Below are 27,149 nucleotides of genomic sequence, written 5' to 3'. Positions count from 1 at the left end.
GTCTTCCTGAGTGCTGCTATCTGCACATGAAGTCTGCAATGTGCGTACCTCCTGCTGCTCTCACCTGCTGTGAAAATTCATCAATCAGAGCCCATCGCTTACCATGGGCCCGTCCCCCCCCCGGCTCACAGCCCGGGGAGTTATTTTCACTTTGGAGCGGAGGTGTACGACAGCGACACATCCCAGCAGCAGCATTTCACACCCACTTCACACCGGAGCAAAGGATCACACAGGTGAGCTGTGGCAGAGAAACAAGCCCACAGAGGAAGCTTTATTCCAGGAGGTATCCTAATGAAATGCATAGGATTCTTTCATGGCAATATATATAAAAAAAAGCAGGAACAGATTTCAGTGGGTCATGTGGACCATCCCTCTGCCCCTAGAGAAGATCCCCTGGGTCCCTGCAGCTCCTGTGGCTCATCCCAGCAGCCTGTCCTCATGTCTCCTGGGCCTTACCATCAAGGAAGGCTTGCTTCAGGTTTGAACTGAAGCTCTTTGCTGCACACTAAACCCATTTGCTTCTGTCCTATGCAGGATGAATACAGAGAGCAAGTCCTCTTCCCTTTTGTGACCACCTTTAACATACTTGAAAGTGGTTATAATCTCTTCCTCCCCAGCACCTGTTGCAGCACTAGCAAAACTAGCTGGCTTTTACCACCCCATACCAGGTTAACTTCAATAAGTAGTTCCCACACCTTGCCCCAGCACAGCCACCAATCCCCCACAAGGTTTCAGAAGTTCATCTACTGTCCATGCTGTTGCTTCATCCTCTTCAGGCCAGTCCACCCTATCCTTGCCACTGCTGTGTCTGGATTCTTCCTTCTTCAGGCTCCTCTTCCAGCCAGCCTCTCCTCATCCAGCCCCCTTCCCTCTGCTTCTCCCAGGGCCTCTCCTTGTCTCTCCCACATCCAGGGCACTCTCTCTCCTCCCTCTGCTTCTTCCAGGTCTCTCTTCATCCAGTGCTCCTCTTCCATACCCCTTAGAGCTATTTAACTACTAGCAGGAACCAGCCACAGCTGCACATTATCCACGTCAGCCAACCCACCACCCCTGAAGCCAGCCCACAGCTGTATATTATCAATGCTAATTAACCTGCCTTCATTCCTCTGCAATTCCTCTACAAACACCTCCTCCTTTTTTAAGCCCAGCAACCCCAGGTCATTCCTCTGTTCCTCATAAGCTGTATTTTCCAGGTCTTTCATCATTTTCACTGCTCACCTCTGAAGCCTCTCCGGGCATCTCTGTTGCTCCCGAAGTGCAGCATCCAACTGGGAGCGTGGCATTTGCCTGGCTGTGCTGGGGCTTCACCCCATCCCAGGATGCAACACCTTGGTCCCTCCTGCATTGCACCTTGCTTCTTCCAGCCCCACATGGTCCTCCTGAATGCCATCCCACCTCCCTGCATCCACTGGTCCTCTTTACCTTGGGTCATCGGAGACTGTAATTGGGTATTATCAGTTCCATTCTCCAGGGAGGAATGACAATTTAACCTTGGCTGGTCGCAAGATGACATCCTCGAGTCCACCTCACTGCCAGTTTGAAACAGCACTGAATCAGCTGCGACTGCCTTGCTGCCGCTGTGATTTTGCAGCATCTCTTGCACTAGCTTCAGCCCAACCATGTCGCCCAACCTTCTTGAACTGAATAAAAACTGGAGGCAGGGGTACATCCGCCTCTTCTCTCCACATGACAGGATTTCCCCTGTCATAACTGGAGTGATTTAACATGGTCTGTTCCCTACAAATTCCCGTTGGTCACTACCCCCCTGGGTGTTTACAAATAGCTTTATGATTATTTGCTGCAGCACTTTCCTGGGGTTGAAATTGGGTTGCCTTGTCTAAAACTCACCGGTGCCCCTTTTTGCAGCCTAAAGGTCCCCTACAAGCCCTCGGTGAAAACCACTAATGGCTCTGAACCCGCTTCAGGCCCTTTGCTAACCATCCCAGGCAGCTGGGGAATAACCTCACACGTGTGTCAATGAGAGCGATAAAACACTGTTGATATTTTCCTGTTTCCCACAAAAGATTACAGGAAATAACTTTGAGAATTTACCTGTTCTGGTTTAGTCTGACAGAACTGATGTCTTATTCATCCACACTTGAGAAAGGGACCTACCTCTCTGAAAGGGGGAGCAATTAGTTGTGGCTTACACCCACTGGTGGGTACCCACCTTTCTCATGGCCAGTTACGCAGTTTATGTCAGCATCTCTGTAAACAATAAGGAAAGATGAAGGAATGCAGGGAAGGCAGACATAGTGCAACTGCAAAGGGTGGCCAGTCACAGCTGGTGTCAGGGGTGTTTCCGTCCCAGCCCCCTCTCAGGAGATGTTCCAGCAACAAGCACGGACTCTCCCCACTAGTCTGTCCAGGTTTGGGAAGTGGGACTGGATGGATCAGCTCTCTATAAAGAGGGTATGGAAAGCATATCTTTTCACACAACGAATAGGTATAATTCTGGTGTCATTTATTTAAAGAACCTTACAGCCAAACCCTCAAATCTGTCTTGCAAATTATCCAAATGCTGAGCACCACTTTCCAGCGAGGGCAGGAAGGATGCACTGGTACCTGGCTGGAGGAGTGAGCAAAGAAGCTTCACACCCAACTGCTGTTGTCCTGACGCATGCAAACGTACAAAAATCAAGGGCAGAAATACAGTCTGCACTACAAGTGTGGGTGTATGCACAGCTCACGTCAGCACAGATGTACTTACAGCACAGAAGTGAAGGCGTGAAGCTATCCCAACTGTTTTAATGGATAAATCATCCAATACGTAGTAACAGCACAGTTTTGCAGCTGTTCAACAGTGCGGTGGGGTTCTGGGGAAGACAGTTCACAACAGTGCGTAAAGCAGGCGCCTGTTGGTGGTGCATCAGGAAGTTTTTATCTTTCATAAACTTGCTATTGTCTAAAAACATTTTGAAAAGAGCTTACCAGCTAATCAGCAAAGTAACATAATTATGCCAGATGACAAAACATTTAGCGTGTATGAGTTTCTCCGCTGGCAGGGCTCAAAACAACATGTAGCCTCATAACTTTTAAATTCCAGTCAGATCCCGCACGCTCTCCCCACTGGCCTCCAGCTGACTCATCCTTTTCAGAATATTTCTTTTCATTACTGTGTCTGTAGGCTGCACATCCCAGAGCCGGAGCCAGATCAAGCTGGTACTAGCCAGTATGGTGAACCAGCGTTTCTCTGTGGTGGTCTCATCAACTTCTGCTGAATTTCAGCTTTCACTGAAAGGAAAGGGAAAAACAAATCAAGCACTCTAGGAATGAGGAGCAAGCTTTGTGGCTGTGGCCCCATGGAGGGCCACTTCACCGGCATGGCAGGGAAAGAAAAACAACGGGAAAGCGTGACTGACCCACAGAGGGGACCTGTGGCAGGTCCCGATGGCAGCGTCACCCATGGGAGCTGCTGGTGCCTGCTTCATTGCCACCCGCACCCCTGGGGCATGTGGCATGGGGATGCTGGAGGGGAGATGACCCGCACACAGTTACGAATCAGGCTGCTGCAAGAGTGAAGCAACCTGGTGCAAACCCCACACCGTGCCCCTGCCCTGGGGTCCCACGGGAGGGGGAGCCCCTCGGGCACATCAGTGCCCGTCTCCGTGAGGCTGCTGTCCCTGTGCCTGCCCTGCCCGGCACAGCCGCTCCGCGCCAAGCAGCCCTTTCTCTGCGTGAGAACCAAAAGGAAAACAATGCTCGTCAGCCAGAAAAGCACCATGTAAGTAGAAATGGAAGATTTCCAGTTCATAAAGAGCTACCAGTGAGCATTTTCAAAGCGGCATTAAAGAACACTTTGAAGTACAGCCCGTGAGTTCAAAAAATGCATTTGGGGGATAAATCCATATCTTGTTCCAAAGATACAAACTAAGTTTCATTTTACTAAATATAGACATGTAAGGCACAGCAAAATTAATCAAAACTCTCAATCATATCTCCCAAAGACATGTGTTGTGACAGGAGACCAGTAACCCCATGAAAAAAAAGGCTCAGTATTCCAGTACTTACACGCACGAGTTACCTCCGTAGTGTAAGCACAGCCACTGGATCAAACACTTGCGGGATTACACCCCTCGCGCTGGCAGCTTACACCAGGTCACTCGGCAGGATCTTTCCCACCAGGCAGTGGCTCACCCTCCGGCCAGGCTCCTGGCACCTCCTCCGTGCTGATGGTGAGTCTCCAGGGCTTAGCTTTTCCACCATCAGAGATCAAGTAGAAAAGTAACATTAAAAAAAAAAAAAAAAAAAAAAAAAAAAAGAAGCTTTATTGATTCGGGTATACGAAATGATCCCCTCTGCAGCACGTTTTACACTAAGCCTCCAAATCTGACATCTCTTTGAAAGCCCTCTTAATATATCCAATTATAGATTTTCAGCAACTTTGTGGAATGTCGGCTTTCCTGGCGACTGACCCCGGAAAACACCATTGAAATCAGGAGGGATTTTGCTATTGAGCTCAGTGGGGGAGGATCAGGTCCTACATAATTTTATTGTCAGCAATGATGACCTCTCTTCACAAATGAAGAATACCCATCCTGAACCATGGCCTTCGGAACCTAAACCATTTATTTTTATAGCTGGATCCTTCCCCAAGTGGGATATTTTGTGCATGGTTAACTTATCCCAGGGCTTTAAATGCTTGCCAAGTGGCTTTAATAGCAGGATGTTGTTTAAAAAGATTGGGAAGGATTGTGGGCAGTAATAGAGATAATTGCCAAGGAGAGATAAATGAATCTTCAATCTCAAACCAACTTGGCTTTATCATTGGGTCAGGAGGGAAGATCCAGAAAAATCCCCTGTCTAAGACTAAATACGTAATGATAGTTTGGGATTTAGGGAAGTTGGCAGCTGTCAAGATTTTTTGATAAAAACAACTTTTGAGGCTTAATACAGGTTTGCAATTCCATATAAAGGCATGAAAGCCCCTTTTCACTCCAGGGATTTGGAATCATGAAATAAAAAAGCTGGAGGTGATTTTCTGGGAGAGGAGCAGACAGCAAGTGACATCCTGAACTGAGAGTTTTGCAGGCTGCACTGGGGTAGGGAAACCGGTGTGCGAAGGGGCTGAGCGCAGAGCCAAGCAGGTAAGGAGTGTTTTGCAGGACAATGGACATCTGCAAGGGGATGGGTGCCCCTCAGATGCCCCTTGACTACCCCTCGACCACCCCTCAGCCACTCCTCCACTGCCCCTTGGTCCCTGGGGCAGCTGGGAGAGGGCAGCGCATGCCAGACCCAAAGCTTTCCTTTCTGCTTTGCACATAGCAAAGAGAGCATAACCTGGACATAGTCAAGCGTATTTATTTATTTATTCATTCATCAGGGAGGGGAGGAGGTGGAAAGCCAACCATTTTAATGAGAAATTATCTTACCTTCCCATGCAGAATAAGGTACTGCATGACACAGCGACTTTTTGGGCCAAGCTATTTAAAACTGAGTTGCCGAATAAAGACTGCTGAAAAAGAAAAAAAACAAGAACTGACTTTATTCAGGTCTCCCCTGCTAGGATTTGGGTGGTTTGAGTGGAGTTTCAGCTTTTCTTCTGTGACCTCCTCTTCTCCCTTGTCTGCTATCAGACAGTGCCTGGAGCAGCAGGACCCTTGCTGCTCTCTGCCGTCCAAGCCCCCTGGGGTGACTTCTGCAAACGCTCGTGAGGCTTTTAAAAGAGTGCGGAAAGGCACTTTAGAGAGAGATGAGTTCTTTTTCAGCAAAAGCCTTACCCAGCTGAGATGGGGGACAACTTCTGAGATGTACTCAGTGGAAGTGGAACACTCACAGGACTTTCATGAGAATGGAAAAGGCATTTTAGTGAATTACAACTTATTTTTCAGCAAAGAGCTTTTCCAGCTCAGGGTGGGCCTTTCTTCAGTTATCTTCTTACCAAGCTGTTATTTTCTCCTTTCTAGATCCTACATTCTCAGCTACAAGAAATAACAAGGAGGAAACCCAGAAGCACTGTCCGGGAGGAGGCCTGACAAAATTTTCTCTTTATGGGAAAAGGAAAGCGTGACCCATCTTTCCAAAATTAATATTAAAAAAAAAAAGGCATTAAAAAACAAGCTGTGAAATAAAACTGGGGCAAGCATATCCCAGAACATGGGGGGGGGGGGGGCGGAAATCCCCTGCCAGTGAGCCCAGCTCCATGTTAGCCAGAAGGAGAGCCTTCCCAGTGGCGTGTGAATTACATCCCATTCCCAGCTCAGGGATCTGCCCTCCCCGGCTGGCTGAGCCCCCGTGGGGAAGGGGCACAGCCTCCCGGCCGGCCGGGCCATCAGCTGAACTCGCCACTGCCTCGGGCTCCTCTTCACAGCCCGCTTGCCTTTAATATTGACATGCTCACACTTGGCGGTATTATTCGGAGCTTTGGGTCTGATGATCATATTTATATGGCTGACACCCAGACCTACTTGCCTATTCCTGCGGATTCCCATGAAGTGCTGTCATGGCTTATTACCTGTCTATCTGCCTTCAAGCCTGGGTGACTTTTAATTTTTTGAAGCTTAATGCTGGGAAAACAGAATCACTTCAGATTGGTTCAGTTCACCTCCTGGATGTACGGATTTATGATGTAGAATACCATATCACAGACAGCTCACGAGCTGATTTCACTGCTAAGCTCTTAAAAATGGCCTGACTTGATCTGAAATAAACCTTTTCAGAAGCGTAGCAGCAAAAGGAGAGAAGGGAGAATGTCTTCATCGGATTTCAGAAACTTCTGCAGGTTTTGCTCCGTGTTGCTTGTCAGGCTGAGGAGCCCTTGTTCATGCCTCAGTCTAATCCAGAGTTGTGTAGCGTAGCTCAGTGATAATTGGAAACTCTTCTCACTCCAGCATTTTCAGCTGTTGTAAAAGTCTGCAGCTAATGTCATAACAAGAATTAAACTGTCTCATCATATTACACCCGTCTTAGCTGACTTCACTGGCTATTAAGGTGACAGCGCATTGATTTAAAATTTGTGTTAATTGTTTACCCCTTCTTGCAGAGGCTTTCTTGGGGTTTTCGTAGCGACCTGCAGGCTTTCTGTAGCTGTAGATTATCTTTGCCTTCAGCTTTATATGGACTTACAAAAAAAATCCTCTTTGTCTGAATCACACCATGTAATACCTCCAGCCCGTGGATTTCTTTGGCACATATATTCCCTGTATGGGTCACTTTTAAAAACAAGCTCGTGGGGAGGGCATGGCTGGCTTTGATATTAGAAGATTTTAAGAGGGGTTTTTCCCTCTCTGGTTTTTATTTGTATTTGCTGCTTTCAGTTTTTCTGCCTACTAATAGCAGGGTGGTTGTTTTAGATAAACGTATTCCCTCTGCCTACAAAACCTTTCATGTCATAGGTTTAACGAAGTGGCTTGTGCTACTCCCCAAAACAGACCTTACAGCCCATCATTCACAGGCTTCCACTTTTGGGTTGAATAAATTGGTATCCTTGTAAGCCCGGGGTAACAAACTTTTTACCTAGAGTTGAGAATGAAAATTGCTTTGTGCCATATGGTCTGTCTCTGGCACAAATTGAGCATCACCTCAAGGGGGGTTTGGCACGCTCGGTGATTGCAAGGCTGGTAAATAGGGGATGTTTTCTTTTTTTTCCATCTTCTAGCTCTCCCAACCCATAAACAATGTATTTCTCCACAGATACTCAAAAAAAGTCCTTTCTTGTCTTCAAAACTATGAGTTTTATTCATCCTCTTCATTGAGGGTTGAAGCATTTCTCACCTTCTGCTCCACTTTGCTGTGTTTTCTCTCCCTGGAATGATTATTGAATGGGAAATGGGAAGATGTCAACTTGTCTAACAAAAAAATCTTCTCATTTAGGGGAAATAAGCAAGTAAACAAGTACGTAATAAATATTTATTTGTGAGTTTAAAATCCCATTAAAATCACAAACTGTTTTCTGTCCTGGATGTCAGGGACTTTGGAGCAGCCCTCGGGCTCGTTCTTGGCATGTGACCTTAGATAATGGACGTCTTCCTAAGGAGACCCACTCTGCCTTCCCTGGGCAAGAAGTGCTAATCGCTTACCCAGCCCTTCCCTCGCCCCATCTCCCACTAGGTCCTTTTTCGCTTTTTAGTAAAAAAAAATGAGCTTGTGCATGAGCTGCAATCGGATTTTAAAATTCTCTAGCGGCCAGTACATTTTACGCAGTTTATAGCTTGTAAACTTGATTGTGAATTGCAAAATTATTCCTGGTTATTTGAGTTCCCAGCATTTATTCCTGGGGAAAAGCAAAGCCTCCCAACCGTCATTAGAGAGCACTTCATTAGAAAAAAAAACATTCACTATTTATATTTTGAGCTGAAAAGTGCCACTCACTTGTATGAATAAAGCATGTGCTTTCCCAGGCTGCTGCTGGCTGTCCCCTGCACACCAGCGGCCTCAGCCAGCTCCGGCACCCACGCATGGCAGAGCCCCGAAAACAGAGAGGGATTTGCTGTAACAGCTCCAGCAACAAGCATAGCTGCTGGATGGTGCTGAGGGCTGCTGCCTGCCCTCGCCGTCAGCACGGTGCCATAAGGTAGTCTGGATTTAATGTGAACCTTCATGGCTTGGTGTGCAAGCCCCGCACTTTAAACCCGTGTGTTTCTCTCCCGGTTTGATGAACTTCTTTCCCTTTGATGTTCATCTGGAGTTTAATCGTGATAAAATGCACACAATGGTTAGACTGTGGAAGAGAACAAGGTGCTGGGGAGCACAATACAGTGCATTATCCGTCATCTCCCCTGTGCCCCTCGTTTGGTAGGCGGCGGCAAGGGCTGCAGTGGGAGCGAACCAGGGTGACATCCCGGGCGTGCTGGGCTCCTGCCGGCTCCTGCCACAGCCACAGCCCGAGCTGGGCTCATGGCATGGGATCGGGCACAGCCAGCCCCCAGGAAAGCCTCACTGGTGCCAGCACCCGGCACCCAGCCCTCATCTGCAGCCGTGACATTGCAGGGCTGTATTGCAGTCCCAGGGTCCCAGACTGGAGCATCGTCCCCAAAGGCCTCCTCTGGCCTGAGGGAGCGACAGCCAGCCTCAGCCGGTGGCACTACATGGGCAGGATGTGTCCCAGCTCCCTTGCTACACATCAACATCCCACATCAGCATCCCATGTCAGCATCTCCCATGTCTCCCCCACCTCTATCGAGGGAAGGTGGAAGTTTGAGGATGCCCCTCCTGCCCCGAGGCACTGGGATGCTCCCAGCACAGGGCACTGCTCCAGCACAAGCGCCAGCTTCCTGCCCAGCTGCCGGTGCCCCTGGCTCTGGTGGGTTCCCAGGAGCCAGGTGGCACTTGCTGCTGTTTGGGGGCTCCCAGGGCCAGGCTTTTCTGTGAGCAGCTCAATTTTCCTTCAGAGATACATTTCCAATGCATCTGACTGGGGAGGAAACCTCAAAAGTAGGAGACAGGGGGAACCCCTAAGTGTGCTATTTTTATAGTCTTTCCATGATTTTAAGAAAGGGCACCAACGAACCATTTCAGAAGGCAAGACAGGGCAGCAGCACCGTGGCTGGTCTAGACAGCGTCATGTCCATGGGCCAGCACTCACCTGCGCCTGTTGCCCCCTGCCCAGACCCTCTGCCCATTGGAGCCAGCACCTCATGGCCTAAATCTCCTTATGAATTATTTGTCCCTATTAATTCCAGGAGCCATGCACTTGTGCTGCAGCTGGGGACACCTCCAGGTAGCTGGTGCCAGTGCCGCCTGCCTGGATGCCACCTTGCCACAGTGCCCTGCGGTTCCCAGGAGCTCCCAGGCTGCTCCCTGGTGCCTGCCAGGGCCGGCAGACCCAGGCGACCCGGTGACAGCCCTGTGACTCAGGTATCGCCCTTGCCCCCCGCAGCCCCAGCCCTGCTACTGGGCACTTGCTGCTCTCCACCACGTCACAGCACACGCCAGCCTAGGTCACATCTCGGGACATGCCAGCTTGGGTCACATCACAGCAGATGCCACACCTGGTCACATCTCAGGACATGCCAATTTGGGTCACATCACAGCAGATGCCACACCTGGTCACATCTCAGGACATGCCCTCCCCAGTCACACCCTGTCCCTGCAGCAGGCAGCACCGCGAGGCTGGGCTGTGGTCCCCACACCCTCCCAGGCTGGGCAAGCTCCCAGTGCCACCTGGCACCCCGGACCCCGTGGAAGCTATCACAATCCCCAACCCCTGCAGGTGGGCACGGTACATTGTTGGGGTAATTGTGTGCAGCACCCGCGCAGTAAGGCCATTTCTGTGAGCCTCCCCATAGCATTTGGTAGCCTGGATGGGCAACAAGCCCCAGGCACCTTTTTCTGGGGATGGCTGAGGCGGCTCTGGCTGTCCAAGCACAGTTCTGCCATTCAGGATGGGGATCACAAGGACACGCGTCTGTCCTGCCTGACCCACCCCCTGTCTGCAGACAACCCCCTTTGCAAAATAAGGGCAGAGTCCTAACGAACCTATACATAATCTCATCTCTCCTTAGATGGCCTCTGCCACCAACAGCTGTCTCTGAACTGTGTCTTTAGAAGAAAATTGTAGTTAGATCCTCTGCAGATATCACTTCTTACCTGAGAACAGGTTTGAGGGGGTTTAAGCATTCATTTACTTGCAGAGTTTGGGGATCACACATTTTCTGTAATTTTGCTGGGATTTTTAACCTTATCTTACGACATCTGTACTCGCTGCTGGTCTGACCTACTTAGTGAAGTCAAAGACACTGGAGATTAAACAGAGTGATCCAGTTCAGTGCATACTTATAATTTCAAGGTCCTGAGAGATTTTTTTAGTGTCTAGTAGTCATTTCTTGCTATTCAAAGACTAATTGTAACTTTGCATTAAAAAAAAAAAATCTGATTTGCAAAACAAAATCATGTGTTTGCCTGAGAGGGTAAAATTTATAAGCCCAAATAACAGAGCTGCACATGAAATGTGTACAAGGATTTTTAACAATTATTAACCTTATTAGCTTATTAACCAATGCTAATACCTGCCGGTGTAGACCATGATGCTGTACAGTCCCGGTAAAATTTAGCTTAACTGTGGTGAAATAGTCTTTTTTTTTTTTTTCAGGAATGCTTTCCACTGTGTCCCCATTTCAAACCCAGAAAGCAAACAAGTTGTAGCAGACTTTCTCTCGCAAAATGAATTTTTCAAGCTCTGCTGCATTTTGCTGAAGTGTAAGAAATTTAAATAAAAGTGATCCCAAAGTTAAGAAGCTGGCTTCAGGGCAGAGACTAGTGGGGATTTCTGTGAGTACATTTGCTCTTCATAAAGTTGGAGGTGTGGGTAGGTTTTCTTGTTGCCAGAGGAAATCATTCATGAGCCTAAGACCTTCCAAGAGTGCCTCCCTTTCCTACTGCACTGTGCAGCTAATATTCTGGTAATATTTTGCAGATACAAGTGAAAATAGGAAATCACTTTACAATTTTGTGACAGCATCTGGGCTTTTCCTTCTATTCTATTACTATATATATATATATATATATATGTGTGTGAGTGTGTGTGTGTGTGTGTGTATATGTCAAGCTACCCATCCAGGGGTAGGGGCACAACGCTTCTGAAAATCAGGCACAAGAGTTTCAAGCACGTCCTGGGCACTGAACATCTACGAACAACTTCTTGCCTTGACAAAAAAATGCCTGGGGTGTAGCAGTGTGTTTTCCTGGTATTTGATGCTTTGGTTTGTGCTTGGGAGAGTATGGCATTTAACACCACGTTTTTCTGGCTTTTAATCCGTATTATGAACCTATCACCAATGAGACTTCCAAAATTATTACATGACCATGACCATGGCACTAATGTTTGCAAAGCAGTTGCTGTCTGTGTAATATTTTTCTGTATTTTTACTGCTTATGTGCAAGCTGCAAGATATTTTTTGCTACATCTGCTCTGCACTGAAGCACCCTGTATAAACTGCTGTTAATACTCAGCGGGTTTATGCTGCCGTGTGGGAACTTGCACGTCTAGTTTCCATGACCCCTTCAGACACAGGCGCAGACCTGCTCTGCCACAATACCAGCTCTCTGTTTACATGAGGACATTTGCAGATACATTTTGCTGGGTGATAAAATATAATTTAAAACGTGCAAAATTATTGCATGCAGTGTTTTATTCCTAAAGGTAAAATCCACTTAGTAAAACTCCTACTGAGATTTGTGCTCAAAAATGCATTTCTGCAGTTTTATCAATGAATTTCCGCAGGTGATTGATTTCTAGGTGGCTGAATAGTGGTTAAAAGCAGAGTACACACAATCAACATAAATTACTAGTATTAAGCAAAAGCCAGATACTGGGAGAGTCTTTATTACTTTGGAGTATCTCATATCAGTAAAATAAAATTGTTTCATGTAACATGAGACAAAAGTCATTTGCAAAACAGCATATCAAACCTGAGTCCAATTTACTTCTAAGTTCTGTAATACAAGGGCGGCTTTGCCCTGTTGTTACTATAATCACACCTTCATTAAATGCGATACACAAAGATTTTTTTAACCAAAAATCAGTCACAACCATGGATGCCACTTTATAATTAAGGTGCAGGTCCCTGAGCCTGCAAGGATTCAGGCGGAGCCTTAACCCTGCGTACAGCAAGAAACTCAGGATTCATCCCAGAGTCTCCGGCTGAGATGGGTGGGCAGCACCTCATCTCCAAACCAAACCTACTGCATCTGCGGGACACGTGAAGAAGTGCCAGCCTGGGGTGTGGGCGGGTGGGCTGTACGTGGCTTAGAGCTCTACTGAAGTCTCTGCATTTGTTCCTTTTGAATCCATTCTCCCTGCAAGGATTTGGAGCTCCGGAAAGTTTTCTGCGTTTTAGGGGAAGCACAAATCGCACAAATTGGAGCTGGCTTATGTAGCTGCCCCCTCCTGCTAAACAGCATATTTCTGTCTGTATTTGACTGCGTTTTTCTACCCCATCTCCTTCTGCCCTGCAGAATCTGTCAGTATCGGGTTTCCTTTCATTAAAGTTTCTTCTCTCTTAACATCCATTCTTCCTCATAGATATTTCCTTACCACTGCTTTTTTCAGTGGTTTGGTTTGATTCGAACTGGAACTCCTAGGGTGGCATGTAGAAGCAATGAATTTGTTTATACCTATTTACTATAAAGCACACTATTTCTATTAGCTTTGCTCATTGGATAATATTTTTAGGGAAAATGTAACACTCCTTTAATTTTAGATCATTTTTCTATCTTGCTTCAGGCATAGGCTCCAAGAGATGTGCATGTAACATAGATGCTTCATTTACTCCTCCAAATATGCAAAGAACACAGCTATGTGCAATAAACATTGCTAAGGGCATGGCTGAAGACAAGAAAAAAAAATCAATGGTAAAGCTGCTGCAAATTCCTTATTAATCGAAGAATTTCAACACCTACTGATGTGCCTGAGCCTCCACACGCAGTCATGAATTTAAGAGCCTGGGACGTACAATTATTCATGAATGCGAGCTGTGTGTTTGTGCACAAACTGTACAGCAGATTTTTGAAACAACCATCTGAGGGTGTTATGGCTTAGTCAAAATCTGAGAGCAAAGGGGAGATTTTTGTTTAAATAGGGGGATTCAGAATGTGACTCAGAGAGAAATCATGCAGGATACTGAGACTTCATGAAAAACCCTTAGAAAAAACGCATTGTTGTCTGGAAAACCTGGACATCCGCATGCAAAATCTGCAAAATTTTCAATATCTGAGTCATATCTCCTTCCTTTTACCTGCAGTATCGTGGGTTGGGTAAAACACTGCAGTGAAGCACTGAGCAGCAGACAGGGAAAGGGGAGGGCAATGCCTAAACTTCCATCGGCCTCAGAGAAACTAAGCTTTCCCCCGTGCAGCTTTAGTCTCTGGTTTTCACATCTAGCTGTAAATCTGGCTTTGGGCTATGATGCACACTTCTGCCAGATGTGGTTAGTGTTAATCACATATTATTTAGATCAATATGGATCTCTGTTTGATGCATGTAGCAATTGCTCACTGCTCTGTATTCTCTAACTCTTTGTATTTAACAATATCGGTTATAAAAAGCAATTTATACCCAGGTCACAAACCCCTTTACTCCCCAAAACCCCACTGTTACTGGTAATGCAAAGTCCTACTGCTCATAAAATAAAAAATATTACAGTCCTGATTTTTCTTTTAATGTCCTAATAGTCCAACTGATTTCCCTGTTCGTGGGATTTTTCACATCACACCATTTAGTATTAACTGGACATGTGTAGCTGGAGAAATCAGCAGTGAAACAGCAGCATCACATATTGGAGATGAACACCTCCAGGAAAGGCTCTGTCTCCCTGTCCACATGCAGATATGCTTAGTGTGTCTCTCCATCCCAGTGCTTGGATCAGAAATGTATGGTTGTTATTGTAAAAACTTACGTAGCACAGAGATGTCGCAACCAAATGTATGCTCAGACATGTCGCAGGAGGTAGCAGCAATTTACAGCCACATCAAATGCCATGGCTTTGGCTTCCTTAAGAAGTATTTCACACACCAGAAAAAGTAATTACCGTTCCATTGTGCCTTTCCACATGGTGTTCTGAAACGCCTGGCTAAAATGAAGCAAACTATCAATACTGTATCTGTTGTAGATGAGACATCTACAAATACGGATCAGTGTAATCCAGTCATTGATTTTAGGATTCTCAGCCCTCCAAGGACTGTGACAAATCTATGCATTGTCCCTGAGTGATGGGGTTTGCTTTGGGATTTCTGATTTCATTGGGGAAACCGTGTAAAAGCTAATGTCAGCAGAGAGTGCTCTGCTGCTGCCCAGCTGGGGCGGCTCAGGACCACAGCTGGGTCCTTCCAACCCCGGCTGTGGTGCACACCACTATCAATAGCCAGGTAGGTGTACTGCCCACAAATTAAGTACAGGCAGACCAGCAACGTTTTCTTGTTTAAGACAAGCAAAGGAGAACTCTTGCAATATTTGTGAAAGTTCCTGTTTTACCTTGTTTTGGAATCCACTTGTACTGTGCAAGTGTACGTAGCGTTCCTGATGGGATTTGGTGAGGTGGTGGTGCGGGGGAAGCATTTGGGTCTCAGTGGAAATCAGTAAATCCTAATGGTCATACAGAAAAAAAATTGTCTTGCTGCACCTTTATCTGGAGCTTGCATGTATAGTGTTATCCCTTTGACATGCTCGCCCTGTAACAGATCCTACACAGATAAATGTGTCCTTGTAACAAAAAGAAATACTCTCTTTCTGAAATACCCAGAAAAGTGAGGGGCCATGTCTATAGGTTGTGAATGCACACACAGAGTCCTGCCGACATACACGCTTACACAATGTTTTATGTAACTGAACTTCAATGCAATGCAAATGTTTACAAGAAATGGTTTGCAACTCTTTGGCTAAGGACAAATGAATAATTTGCTACAGAAAGCAGGGAAACTGCTTTCACAAACTTTTCCATTTTAAATTAATCAGGAAAAGTAAAAATGTGTGAAGAAATGTTCAGATTTCAGCTAATCTTTGAGATCAAATACACACACCGAGGAGGAGAAAAGCCAGGTAACAGATACATGCTGGAATGAGGAGGAATTCCCACCAGCACCCTGGATATTGTCCCCAGGCACTGTTCCTATCATTCCAAACACCACAGCAGCTTCAGGTTTTCCCCACTTACTCCAAGATGATTATATCAATATCTGTTATTTCTTTACCCAAATTGTAACCTGTTCCCAGGCTAAACTGGAATGAACGCTCCGGCAGAGGCACAGAACGGGCAGTTTTCCAGTCTCCACGTAAAGCCTGCAATATCCAGCACGCTATGGATGAAGCTGGTACCACTGGGCAAGGTATACCCAGAATACAGTGCCTAACATAAACGTCTAACAGGGACTGAACTCCAAGATATTACACCTTAAAAACATGACAACCCTATGCCCAGGAAAGTAATTGCCAGCACTTTCTGAAAGTGTTAAATTTGCTTCTCTTAGTTTCTCACTCTTTGTTTGCTAGGATGGTTGAGACAATCTGTCTTTAAAACTGGATAAAAGCTGCAATAATCTATCTATATGCATGTTTAAAAACATGGCTTCACACAGTGCATGACAGCCTGGCAGAAGGATTTTCTGATCACTTGGACAAACCTGCAGAGCTGGGTTTGCCACTGTGAATTGTGCGGAGACGTTCCCAACTCACAAGCCTCCACAGGCAATGTCAGCTCAGAGAAACTCCAAAGAACGTGCTCTCGGTGCCGAAAAAGGCTGACATTATTGCATCTACTCTACACCTCTGAAACTGCTAGTTTATGCAACATCATTACTGCATGAAATACGATTCACACGTGAATAGCGATCGCGGCTGTGAGATACGCTGTTAAAGATGCAGACTCTTCCACATGCTTCGGCTGCTGCCTGCTTTCAACCCCTACCCACCCCACTGGGCAGACCCCCAGAACCAGGGAATTCATACATAAGACTGTACATTCTCCACACTAAATAGCTATAAGAGCACTCAGTTTTCAAGAGAAAGCTCAATTTTAGACAACAATAGAAAAAAACTATGTGCTTAGTATTGATCATGAAGGAAGAATAGAAATAAAACCTGCAGTCTTCAGTTATTGATATAAACACCATCACGTGCTATGCGAGCTGTGATTTCAGCCTAGTGACCACATCACATGGACCTGGGAATCTGTCCATCACGCCAGCGAGCTTTGGATCAGAGTTGTGAAAGCCAGAGCTGTATATATGGCATTAAATTTGTGCCTGGTGAGTCTTGCAACTCAAAGAAAAGCACGCCTCGCTTACTTGCTATGTAAACAAGTACAGACCACGTCACCAAAAAGGGTCTGAGATTTACCCAGCAGAGCAGTGAAACATCTGTAGTCTTCCATATATTTCACAAAGAAACATTTGCCTGGTAGCACGTTTCATTGTTTCTGAACAGTGACACATGGAGCCATAGGCAGAGCAATCAAATCACAAAGAAATTAAGTATTGTAGAAATCGATATTATATTACTGTATGTTCTGTATATGATATAAATCCATTTTATATCTAGTTTTGTTAATATATATTTATATTCTACACAGAATATAAATATAGGGTATACATATAGATATTAATCTATTTAAGTAAATCTCTATTCTATATCAAATTTGATTTAAAAGCATTATTGCAATTTGGGGCAAAAGCTCTTGTTTGCTGATACACAAAGACATAAAAAACATTTCTATAAATAAGCAGCATGAACTTTCCAGGAGGATCTGTAATCTTATATTGACTAGTTGCGTTAGGTTTTCCTGGGTAGCATATGCAATTTTCACAGGAACACTATTTTTAAACCTGAAATTATTCTGCATTTCTGATCTGGAATTTTGTCATCAAGGTCACTTGTAGAAAGTGCAAAATGATAGCAATATACAGGCCTAAAATTTGAACAAATAGAGGAGTGGGTGCTCATTTTAAAAGAAAGTGAGAGTGTAGGAGTGGTAATGTATTGCACACTGTATCTGTGTAACCATACCTCCTGACACTTGGCAATCATAAATTACAGTATTACTGGAAACCCAGAGCCAGCTGATTAAAAGGCATTTGAAGAGATCTGGCCAAATAACTACCTTCCTGACACCAGGGCCCTGAGAAGCCGAGAGGATCTGCTCGTGTTTCTCCACCGCCTGTAAGACGAAATCCAGAAATGGGTAAGAAAATGGGTTAGATGCTTACAGGGGCTAGCACTCCTCGGAAGGAAAAAAACGTGCCACTATTAACAGAGGGTGTGTGAAAGTGTGAATGTATAGCTGGGGTCAGGTGCAAGGGGTGTGCGTGTGCGTTAATCTGTCTTTGGGTTGTGCTGCGGCGTCTTCTGGGGCTGAGAGCAGCTGGGCCAGGTCCCATCGTGCTCAGCTGAGCAGAGGCACACTGGAAATCAAGCCTGAGCCAGGACGGGGACAGCACCACCATTTGTGCCTACGTGTGCGAGAGGGAAGCCAGCAGCACGATACGACCCTGCACGCATTTGGTCTGAGCACTCGGGGTGCCCGAGCCCAGGTCCCACAGCCAGTACAGTCACGGGGGGTGCAGGTGCAAGTGGTTGCAGGCAAAATGGGGGAACTCTGAGCAACCTTGTACCCAAAGCCTCCTGCATCCGATTTCACCTCCAAGAAACACCAAAGGCATCACAGACTGTCACGGCTTGAAGGGGAGACAGCCTCACACCCCCCCTCCCATCAAGGTTCTGGCTGGATTTTTATGGTGCTTTTCCCACAGAGGTGGAGCTGGGAGAGGGGAAGACGAAATGTCCCAACTTAATTTCTTTTTAATGGTCTGATGGAGCGTCTGACATGTGAATCCTCACTGTCCCTGCTCTCCAGCTTGACTTCAATGACTGCTTTTAACAAACAGCCTCCCCCAGACAGGGAATTTCTGTTACCTTGCCCAAACCTGCTCAAATACTTTGCGCTCCCAGTTATACATCTAGCACAGGATTTTGGCAAAAAGCGCGAGAGGCGCATACTTTGAACTGCGGGTAGACTTAAAAACAGCCCCTTGATCGTCAATGATGTCTTTATCCATTGAACCAGAACTGGGTTTCATAAAGCCTTACGCCCGTAATTTCTTGATCTCCTCCCGACGTGCCAGCCAGCCCCTGCAAACCAGGTCATTTTACAAGAGTTCATACGCCTGTATTACGCCCTGCAATATGCATTATAAGTAGCTTGTCGGGAACCATCGGTGACCACAGATTAGCAGGGCAATATTCCCTCTGGAAATCTTTGAGCCTGCACTGCCTTCCCTCATTACAGAAGCTATCGGGTCCGCATTGCTTTGCATCCACTCACCAAGGGGGCTTTACATTAACTCTACTCGGGGCTTTGGAGTTTTGCCTCTGAGCGGATCATGGGCAAAGCAGGATGCTCATTTCCAGCGCCTGGCGAGGAAGGAGAGCCTGGCCGCAGTTCCCCGGGTACCCCAGCATGACCAGGCCAGGGGGGGCTGCAGCCGAGTGCACCCAGTGCAGGGGCTTTGCTCCTTGTGACTCCTGCCCAGTGCACAAGCCCTAACTGGGAGTTGAAAGCCTGTCCCCTCCTAAGCTTCAGGCGTAAATTTCAGAGGCTCCAACGTTTGATAATTAACAAGTTCTGTCGTTCCCCTCACTGTTGCACTAGCTGTGGTATTTTTAAAGCTTTTATTAAAAATTAATTTCTTTATTTTGTTGGAGACCCATCACTTGGTCACGTGGCTCCCTGTCATGTTTCTATCCTTCCTACTCATATTCGAGTTATGCCATCAAGCTAATATATTGTGACTGCTCTTCTCTCTTGTGACAAAGCCTTGCAGCTGCCTCCAAATCAATAGATGTCAAAGAAATATGAAAACAATCATGACAGAGAACTTAAATCCTGGCTAGAGTCTGCATAATAAAAAATGTGCTTCTGTTCTCAAGGCAGCGGATTAATTTATCCTAAAGTTTAGTCAAATTTTATTCCGGTACCTTTTTCCCAGCAGATAGAGCTACATCTGTTGGGTTTGTAATGTAATTTGTAATTACTGCCCTTCATGTGGTCCAATGCCTTGAACCATCTTTAATTAAAAGCATAATTAAGGGAAGATCTAAAGGAAGACAATTACCAGATGGTCTTTTTTTTAGAAACAGTTAGTTGCATTGAGGATGTATCCTGGTCCATTTCTGACTTGGATTAAAAGGCAGGCTGCCTCCTGCACAATCTGCGAGGCGTGAGGCTGAAAAGGGGCTCAGGCATCCCAGGCAGCACCATGGCCAATAACTGTGAGGAAGGTTGTGGGGGGTCCGGGGGAGGGACCCCAGGGACCTTGGGGCAGAGGGTCGACCTGGCTCCATCTCATTTCCCAGGGCAGGTGAGCCCTGCCGCCCTCCTCCAGCCCAAAGCTCTGGCCAAACCCACCCCAGCCAAGACCCCCACCATCACTGGGGACACCCTACAGCTTCCAGGAGGCATTTTCCTGGTGAAAATAGTAATTAATAGCAATAGTAATTGTGATAGTAATAATGCTAGTAATAAATACTGATAGTAAGAGTGATAGTGATGACAATGATAACGATAATAATAACAACAACAACAATAATAATTATGAGGATGGAGGGGCTGAGCACCAGAACAGCTTCCAAAAATGAATTGTTGCTGCTGCCCTGGGTGGGACAGACCCTGGTGGCGGGGGACACACACCATGCCTGCCCAGCCTTTGCTCATCACAGCCTGAGCAAAGGTTTTGGCTAACCTCCCCCTCCCATAGACACCCCTGCCTCACTGGAGTTAGTTTTGGGGTCCCTCCCTGCCTTTTGGTGTACTCTCCTTCCAGAAGAGACCCCAGCCCACACCTGGAAGTTTCAGAGAAGACCATTATTCAAAGGAGAAAGGGTGGGAGGGGATGGGAGATAACCCCGAAAATATGAATAATGCAACGAAGTGCAGAATTATGTGTGAGCACAAAATTTCTAGGGGAAGTTGGGCATAAAAAAAGGATAAAGAAAAAAAAAAGGAAACCTCGAGCAGTGGTGTAATGTAAATTAAATTTTTGCTGTATTACTAAGATTTCATTATTTGATTGTTCCTACTCAAAGTAAGACAGCAATGAATTGTAATCATTTCAATTATCTTCAAGATAGTTTCTTTAGGACACAAGTTGTCAAAGATATAAAAAAGTACATTCTTGCTGCTCCATGGGTCCATTTTCCAGACGGTTTGTCGTTCTTGCTGCATGATTTAGCCGGGGCTTTTTTGCATACTCCGGCTCTCCCACACGCCCTCCGCGGGGGCGCGGACCCGGTCCCTCCCGGCGCGGACGGGCCGCGCAGGGCTCCGCACCCGCGGAGCCAGCGGGGTGACCCTGCCCAGCGCCCGCATCGCGTCCTCCGTAATTAACTTGGCACGGGAGGGTTTGGGTGGGTGGGTGGATTTACCCTCTTTCCCTCTTATTTTTGCGGCTCCCCCCTCCCCGGGATGTTTCCTGGCCTATTGCTCTGACACAGAGAAACGCGGGGCGGGCGGCCCCGCACCTCGCCTGGCCGCGGGGCACCCTGGCAGGATGCGGCCCCGGCCCCGCAGCCCTACAAACACTGTTTTCTCCCTGCTGATCCCGGCTGATTTGCAAGTGAGAGCTGATCTCCACCGGGAAGGCGCTTAGGTCTCTTTAAGCGCAAACCAAATAACATTTAAATGCCTTTTTACTGCCGAGGCATTATTTATTTAAGTGGCCGTCGGAAATCACAGCAACGCGGGTCCCCGTTCCTCCCGGAATATTGTCCCTGCCCATTTATTAGAGCCACTGGTTTAAAAGAGGCTCTCTCCGAATAAAAGAGCGAGTTTGTCCCCATTATTCATATCTAGGGAGTCCCAGGCCTTTAGTACATTAAAAAAGCTTCCAAAGGACAATTCGCCATCCACAGATATTATATTTGTGTAATGTCCTTTTGTCGAAGCTTTTAACACCTTCTTATAACGAATCATTTGTTCTTTTCTTTTTAATTTTGATAGACAATTAGCCATCAAATATACACCAGTTGACTGTAACCGAGCATTAAACTAGCTTTATTTAACGCTAATTTAGCATAGCTGCTTTGTTTAACTTTGCCATACAAGAACCAGGTTTTGTAGCAAAAAATAGGTGTAATTTTATGTGGGGCTTCATTTCTTTTGGCCCTCTACACAGCAAGCCTTCTCCTCTTTGTAACCCATTCTGCTGGGCAGAAACACCATCACGGAGTGCCTAGCACCTGGAGTCTGGAAAAAATTAGCATTGATATAGATTTAGTTGAAATGTAATCTCTTAAATCTGTCCAAGATTCGGGGAGATAATTACACTTTCACTGAATTGCCAGGGGTCAGCGTCTCTGTGGACCTGAGGAGTTGATTTACTAACAATAGTGTTACATAAAAAATGGTGTTTGAGATTATAATGTTAATAGATGCAGTCACTAGGGAAAGCAGGCAGGCTACAACTAATTCGATGGAACTTGGGTTTTGCTTTACAAGGATTCAAATCACTTGCAGCATTTAATTTAGAAGAACGAGTTCGGCAGTAATTACAGCAAATGGAAAGGTCGCCTTGGAATATTAGTTATTTTTTCCCAAGTTGGGACTCGGGGTTTTGGGGGGGAGGGTCCTTTTCCCCTGCCCCCGGCGATGGCCGGGAGAGCCGCGCTGCTGCAGCCCCGCACTTTTGCCACTCGCCACCTCGGACCCGGCAGAAGCCCGCTCAGGCAAAAGAAACGGGGATGGAAAATACTGGTGTAAGCGCTGGAGTTGCCCCTCCAATGGGACCCGACAGTTCTCAGGGAAAGTCGGGGTCGCCTTCTGCTCCCGGGGGATGCTCGCCGGGCCGGGCCAGGTCAGCATCTCCTCGGGCACAGCGCACCACGTCCTGGGTGCCAGCGCTCGGCGCTTTCGTTGGCATTTTGGGGGGTGGCGACGGGAGCGGGACTGGACGGGGGGCCGTGTCCGCGCCCACCTAAGCCGCGCAGCGGGAAGGGCAGAGCCACCCAGCAGTGACCCGGCGGGGACCAGGCGCCCCGCACCCGGACACCGGCCCACCTGGCGGGGCGCGCTGCCCGCCTGGGCAACCTGCAGACCCCAGCCCAGACCCGAGGCCCGGTACCACCGTGTGCCCCCCGCAGGGCGCGTCCCCCTCTCCGGCAGGACCGCGCCCTTACCCTGCGGGGACACCCGGGCCACGAGCGGCTGTGAGGAACCGAGGGACGGCGCCGCCCCCGGGGGAGCGGGGCTGGTGCCGGGCGTGGGTCCCGGTCCCGGCCCTGGCCCCTGCAGGGGGGTCCCGCGGAGGCTGCCTCCCCCCCGCTCCAGGAGGGGCCCCTGCAAACCCGGCGGGCGGCGGGAGCGCGGAGCCCGGCGGCGGCAGCGCTGCGCGGGCGCGGAGGAGCGCAGCATCCTGCTGCGCCGCATCCATCCCCGCCGCCAAGTGCCGCCGGGAGCCATAAATCCAAATCAATCTCCTACGGGACGCGCCGCCGCCGAGCGCGTTCCGCAGCCCGGGCCGAGGGGACGGCGGTGGTCCCCGGGAAGCCCGGCCCGCCGCGGGGGGATGCGCTACCTGTGCCGGCCCCCCCCGGCGCCGCGGACAAAGGCGGCCGGGAGCGGCCCCGCCGGCTCGCCCCACCGGCCGGCCCCGCTGCCCCGGGGGAGCCGGCCCCGCGGGCAGGGTCGGCGGAGCGGCTCCCGGGGCGGCTGCGGGGCGTCGTCCCCGCGGCCGCGGCTCCGGTGGGCTTCGGCAGCCGGGGCAACCCCGGCGCGCAGCCTCCCACGGCCCCCGACGCCCTCCGTCCCTGCCTGTTTATGTTTTAAGTCCACCCGATCTTATATGTAACAGCAATATATATGTTAATTGAAAACTTCTGAATTTAAAAAGGTTGTGACAAGTTATAATTTGTCTTGTCAATGTCTGGAATCCTTGTTTAGCTCTTTAGTTGTGGCTGCTGTTCGTGCCTGTCAGATAACAGCTTGCCTAACGCGCTGCCTTCCTCTCTTATGGCACGGAAATGACAAATGTGCTGTTTTATCCATACAATTTATTTCATTATTGTTGCCAGCACGAAGCATCACAATCAATCATAAGGAAGTCCAGTTGGCAGGTGTCAATCTTGGTATGTTTTTGTACGTCTCAGTCTATATTTAATCCAATTACAAGGGTCATGGAGTAAGTGCAAATCCCCTTGTTACAACTCACATCTTATTCAAGATTTAAAGTAAAAAGTCAACTTGATCACATGGGCGCTTTGGGGGACCTCCGATACCTTTTGATATGTCGTATCCCCCCGCTCCCAAATTATGCAGAGATAGCGTTTTATTAAAGAGTTATCGCAGGTCGGTTGGGGTTTGGGGATTATTTTTTTTTCCCTGAGTGTTTGTGTGCAAATGAAGTATCTTGTTATTTTGCTAAAGAAGAGGGAGGCTTTAATGATGGGAGATCTTTCCGCTCATTGCCCTTTCAAATACAATTGTAGATCGAACTCAGCCTTGTCACGTTGAGGAAAAGTGAATTTCTAACATCCAGGACGTGCCTGTCGACTTTCAGCGAATTGCATCCAATCACCCCCAGGGAATTCAGCTAATGTCTCAGTCTAAACCGGGATGAGGGGAGAAAAACAAATCAAACATTGTCCGGAGTCACGCTTATTATGAAAATGTTTTAAAGGATAGAGAAGGAAAATAATTCAAGACAGCCCAGAATAAAGTTTTAGACAAATTAATAGCATTAGGAGTCATCGGGAGAAAAAAATGGAGAGAGAAAGCCCAGCTACAAAGTTAAGGTATAAAGAAATGATTTATAGCTATACGGTTCTTTTTTAAGCAAGAAGGTTTGTTGGCTTGGAGTTGCTTTTTTTTTTTTTATCCTGCTTTTTTTTTATGAGAAAACAAGGTGACGGCATTGAAAATAATAGTCTTATTATACAGTCGGCTACAGCGGGATTCTTCACAAGGGGAAATGTTATCTTTCTGCTAAATTTCTGTCTTTAGGACGCTTCAGTTCACAGAAGTTTCTTGCAGCATCTTAAATTCAACCCCCCAAAAGACACACTCCCGCACGCTAATCCCTCTTGTTACAAGTTTCAGGCTCGCCAGGGTCCTCAAAGCGGGGTGCCCCTGTCAGCCTGCTCAACCCGCTCTTGGCGGATGCTCAGGAGAAGGCTGGATGCAACCGTTTACCAAGTTGCAGGAGAGCCTCTCAGGCTGCCATCCCCACAACAGCCGGCAAGCTCCCAGAACTTTATATGGCAACATACGAAAAGCCATTTCAATAATAACTCAGGTATTTTTTATTCGAAGAGATGGAGCTATTCAGTTTCTATCAAACTGCAAGAGCGGCTGAACCGACAGGACGAGAGGATTAAAAAAAAATAATAATAACAACAAACAAAACCAAAACAAAACAGGAGCAAAATTGTATTTCTGCACCAAGGTTTAAACGCAATCCTGGGGGCAAAAGATAAATGTTAGACAAGCAAAGAAACGTGTCGGGGAAATAAAATGAAAGTATTTAAAAACACGTACCTTGGACAAGGGCAAAAAATCCCAGCTAAAATGCTAGTCAAGTGCCTCTTTCCTTGAAAGCCAAAACCACGTTTCTATCGCAATATTTTTCCTGTTCTAGAGAGTTTCCTCTGGTTTTTACCGTTTATTGTAGCCAGTCTTGGACTCTGCAGCCTGTGCAATGCCACAGTAAACAAATTGTTCTGATGTGCTTATTATTATTGCTCAAGTTCTGCTTGGATAGAGAATTAAAGCTCATTATTACAGTGTGTGTTGAGAATTGCTCAATCTATGTGAACACGGGGGTTTGGGGCATCCTCGGGAAAAAAAAAAAATCATACCACACAACACCAACCCCACAACTTCCTATCGTGGTGTAAATCAAATATGTATAATGCTTATAAATTTGTAACACGTTGCCGTGACCCTACTCCTACCCCCTGCCCTGCGCTGCGGCGCCCGCGCCGAGCCCGGCTCCCCTCCGCGCTGCACCGCGGAGCCGCCTCCCTCCTCTGCGGCCCAGGTGACGGCTGCGGACCCGACGGTGACAGAAGGAAAAAATAACGGGGACACACACAGATCGGGGAGTGGGGGCGTCTTTCCCCCCGGGACCGCTCCCTGCCCGAGCCGCCCCGGCGGGGCGCGGGCGCTGTCCGCACGGCTGCGCGACGGGGGGTGCCCGCTGCGCGCCCCGCCGCCCCCGCCTGCGCGCGCCGGGGGGTGACACGGGGCCGCTCCGGGGGCGCCCCCGCGGCGGGGCGGCCCGAGCCAGCGCCCGGCGGGCAGAGCCGGCCCGGCCCGGCCGCCCCCGCAGTGCTTTGCAGCCCTCCCTCCCCAACCCCCCACCCCCCATCCTTTCCTATTATTTTTATTTTCTTTTTTTTTTTTTTTTAAAGCCTCTGCGGCGATCTTACAGCCAAATACGGATTCTGCTCCCGGCGCTCCCCCACCTTCCTGCCTCGCTTCCCTCTCTCCTTTTTTTTTTTTTTTTAGGAGATAAAAAGGCAAACAGAGAGCGCTCTGGCGCTGGCGAGGGGACTGTTTGCCTGCCTCCGCCGAGGCCTGGCCAAGCAGACTTGGCTTCACGCCTGAGCAGTTTCTGGAGAGCGGCGCGCTGGAGAGCAGGGGAGGCAGCACCTGGCCCTGCTTTAGGAGCCATCTCCTTTTATTGACAGCCAGATAAGCAGGCGGGAGCCGTGGTGTTTCCAACGCTTCCCTGGAGGACTCTGCCGGGTTGCAGGGAGCCGCAAGCCCCTTAATGGCAGCGGCTCCAAACGCTCCGCGAAACCCCTTCCTGGCAGCGCCGCCGGGCCCCCGCCGCCGGGGCCGCCCCCCCCCGGGGCCGTCGCTACCTGCCAAAGCGCGGGACTTACGCGGGGCCGCGTGAGGGGAAAGGGTCACCTGGGATGGCAGCTCCAGGCCCCCCGCCCCGCAAAGCCGGAGCAGGGGCCGTGCTGGCGGCCTCCCCCAGTGCCCCGCAAAGCCCTCTCCGCCCCCCGTCAAAGCCTGTTCTGAAGTTGCTGGCAGCCCCCGCCCCAGCCCAGGCAGGCGGCAGGTTCATGAAACATTTAAGTGCAGTTCAATAAAACTATCGGCTGGCGCGGGGGGGAGGGGGCTCTTCGCTGATAAATTATTTACCCTGACAAGTGTGTGCAAATAACGGCCTCCCCCCCGCCCGCTCTAATGGGAGGGGGTGCGGATGGGGAGAGCAGGGAGCCGGGGCACCCGCAGGGGTTGTGGCGGGGCAGCCCACGCGTGTCCGGGGCACGCCGCGTCCTGCCCTCTCTGCTTCTCGCAAGGGCCAGCACCCCGTTCCGCCAGGAGCGCTGCGGGTGGGCTGGGGCGGCCACAGCGCTTCCGAGGAGCCGCAGGGCTGGGCCGGGTTGTGGGGGCTTCTGTCTACCCACGCACGGCTGTCCTCGCTCGGAGGAGGCTCCGCAGGGCACGAAGCCAAACCTCAGCCTACACCTTGGCCCGGGAGGCCGGGGACGGGCCCGGCTGCGGGCACCGCTGCGGCTGGGGCGAGCCGTCGGGCCGCAGCCCCCGGTTGCCGGCAGAGCAGCGGGAGGAGCCCCCGGGGCAGCCCCGACCCGCGGCCCGGCCCCGGAGCGCAGCCCGGGTGGAGCCGTGCCGGGCCGTGCCCGCCGTCGGGGCGGGCGGTGTCCAGGCTCGCGCCGGCCGCGCTCGTGTCGCCTAAAATGTCTCATTAGCTAACGA

At 48.7% G+C, this 27,149-nt stretch overlaps 1 long non-coding RNA gene across 3 annotated transcripts; it reads right to left on the bottom strand.

Moving 5' to 3' along the window:
- Positions 1–2,252: 2,252 nt before the first annotated feature.
- LOC114015078 (uncharacterized) lies at positions 2,253–25,147 on the bottom strand. Of its 3 annotated transcripts, none has more exons than XR_003558836.2 (4): positions 24,954–25,147; positions 5,373–5,452; positions 4,012–4,194; positions 2,253–3,234 (listed from the first exon to the last, which is right to left on the bottom strand). It is a non-coding gene; the product is annotated as an uncharacterized LOC114015078 (long non-coding RNA). The 3 variants fall into 3 exon arrangements; XR_003558835.2 differs by having other exon boundaries at positions 2,254–3,234; positions 5,373–5,455; positions 24,954–25,146; XR_008734312.1 differs by lacking the exon at positions 5,373–5,452 and having other exon boundaries at positions 2,254–3,234; positions 24,954–25,145.
- Positions 25,148–27,149: the final 2,002 nt, after the last annotated feature.

Source organism: Falco cherrug, chromosome 10 (genome assembly GCF_023634085.1).
Source record: "Falco cherrug isolate bFalChe1 chromosome 10, bFalChe1.pri, whole genome shotgun sequence".
Classification (NCBI taxonomy): Eukaryota; Metazoa; Chordata; class Aves; order Falconiformes; family Falconidae; genus Falco; species Falco cherrug.
The sequence above is the reverse complement of the archived record's forward strand: the minus strand, read 5'-3'. Positions and strand labels throughout refer to the sequence as shown.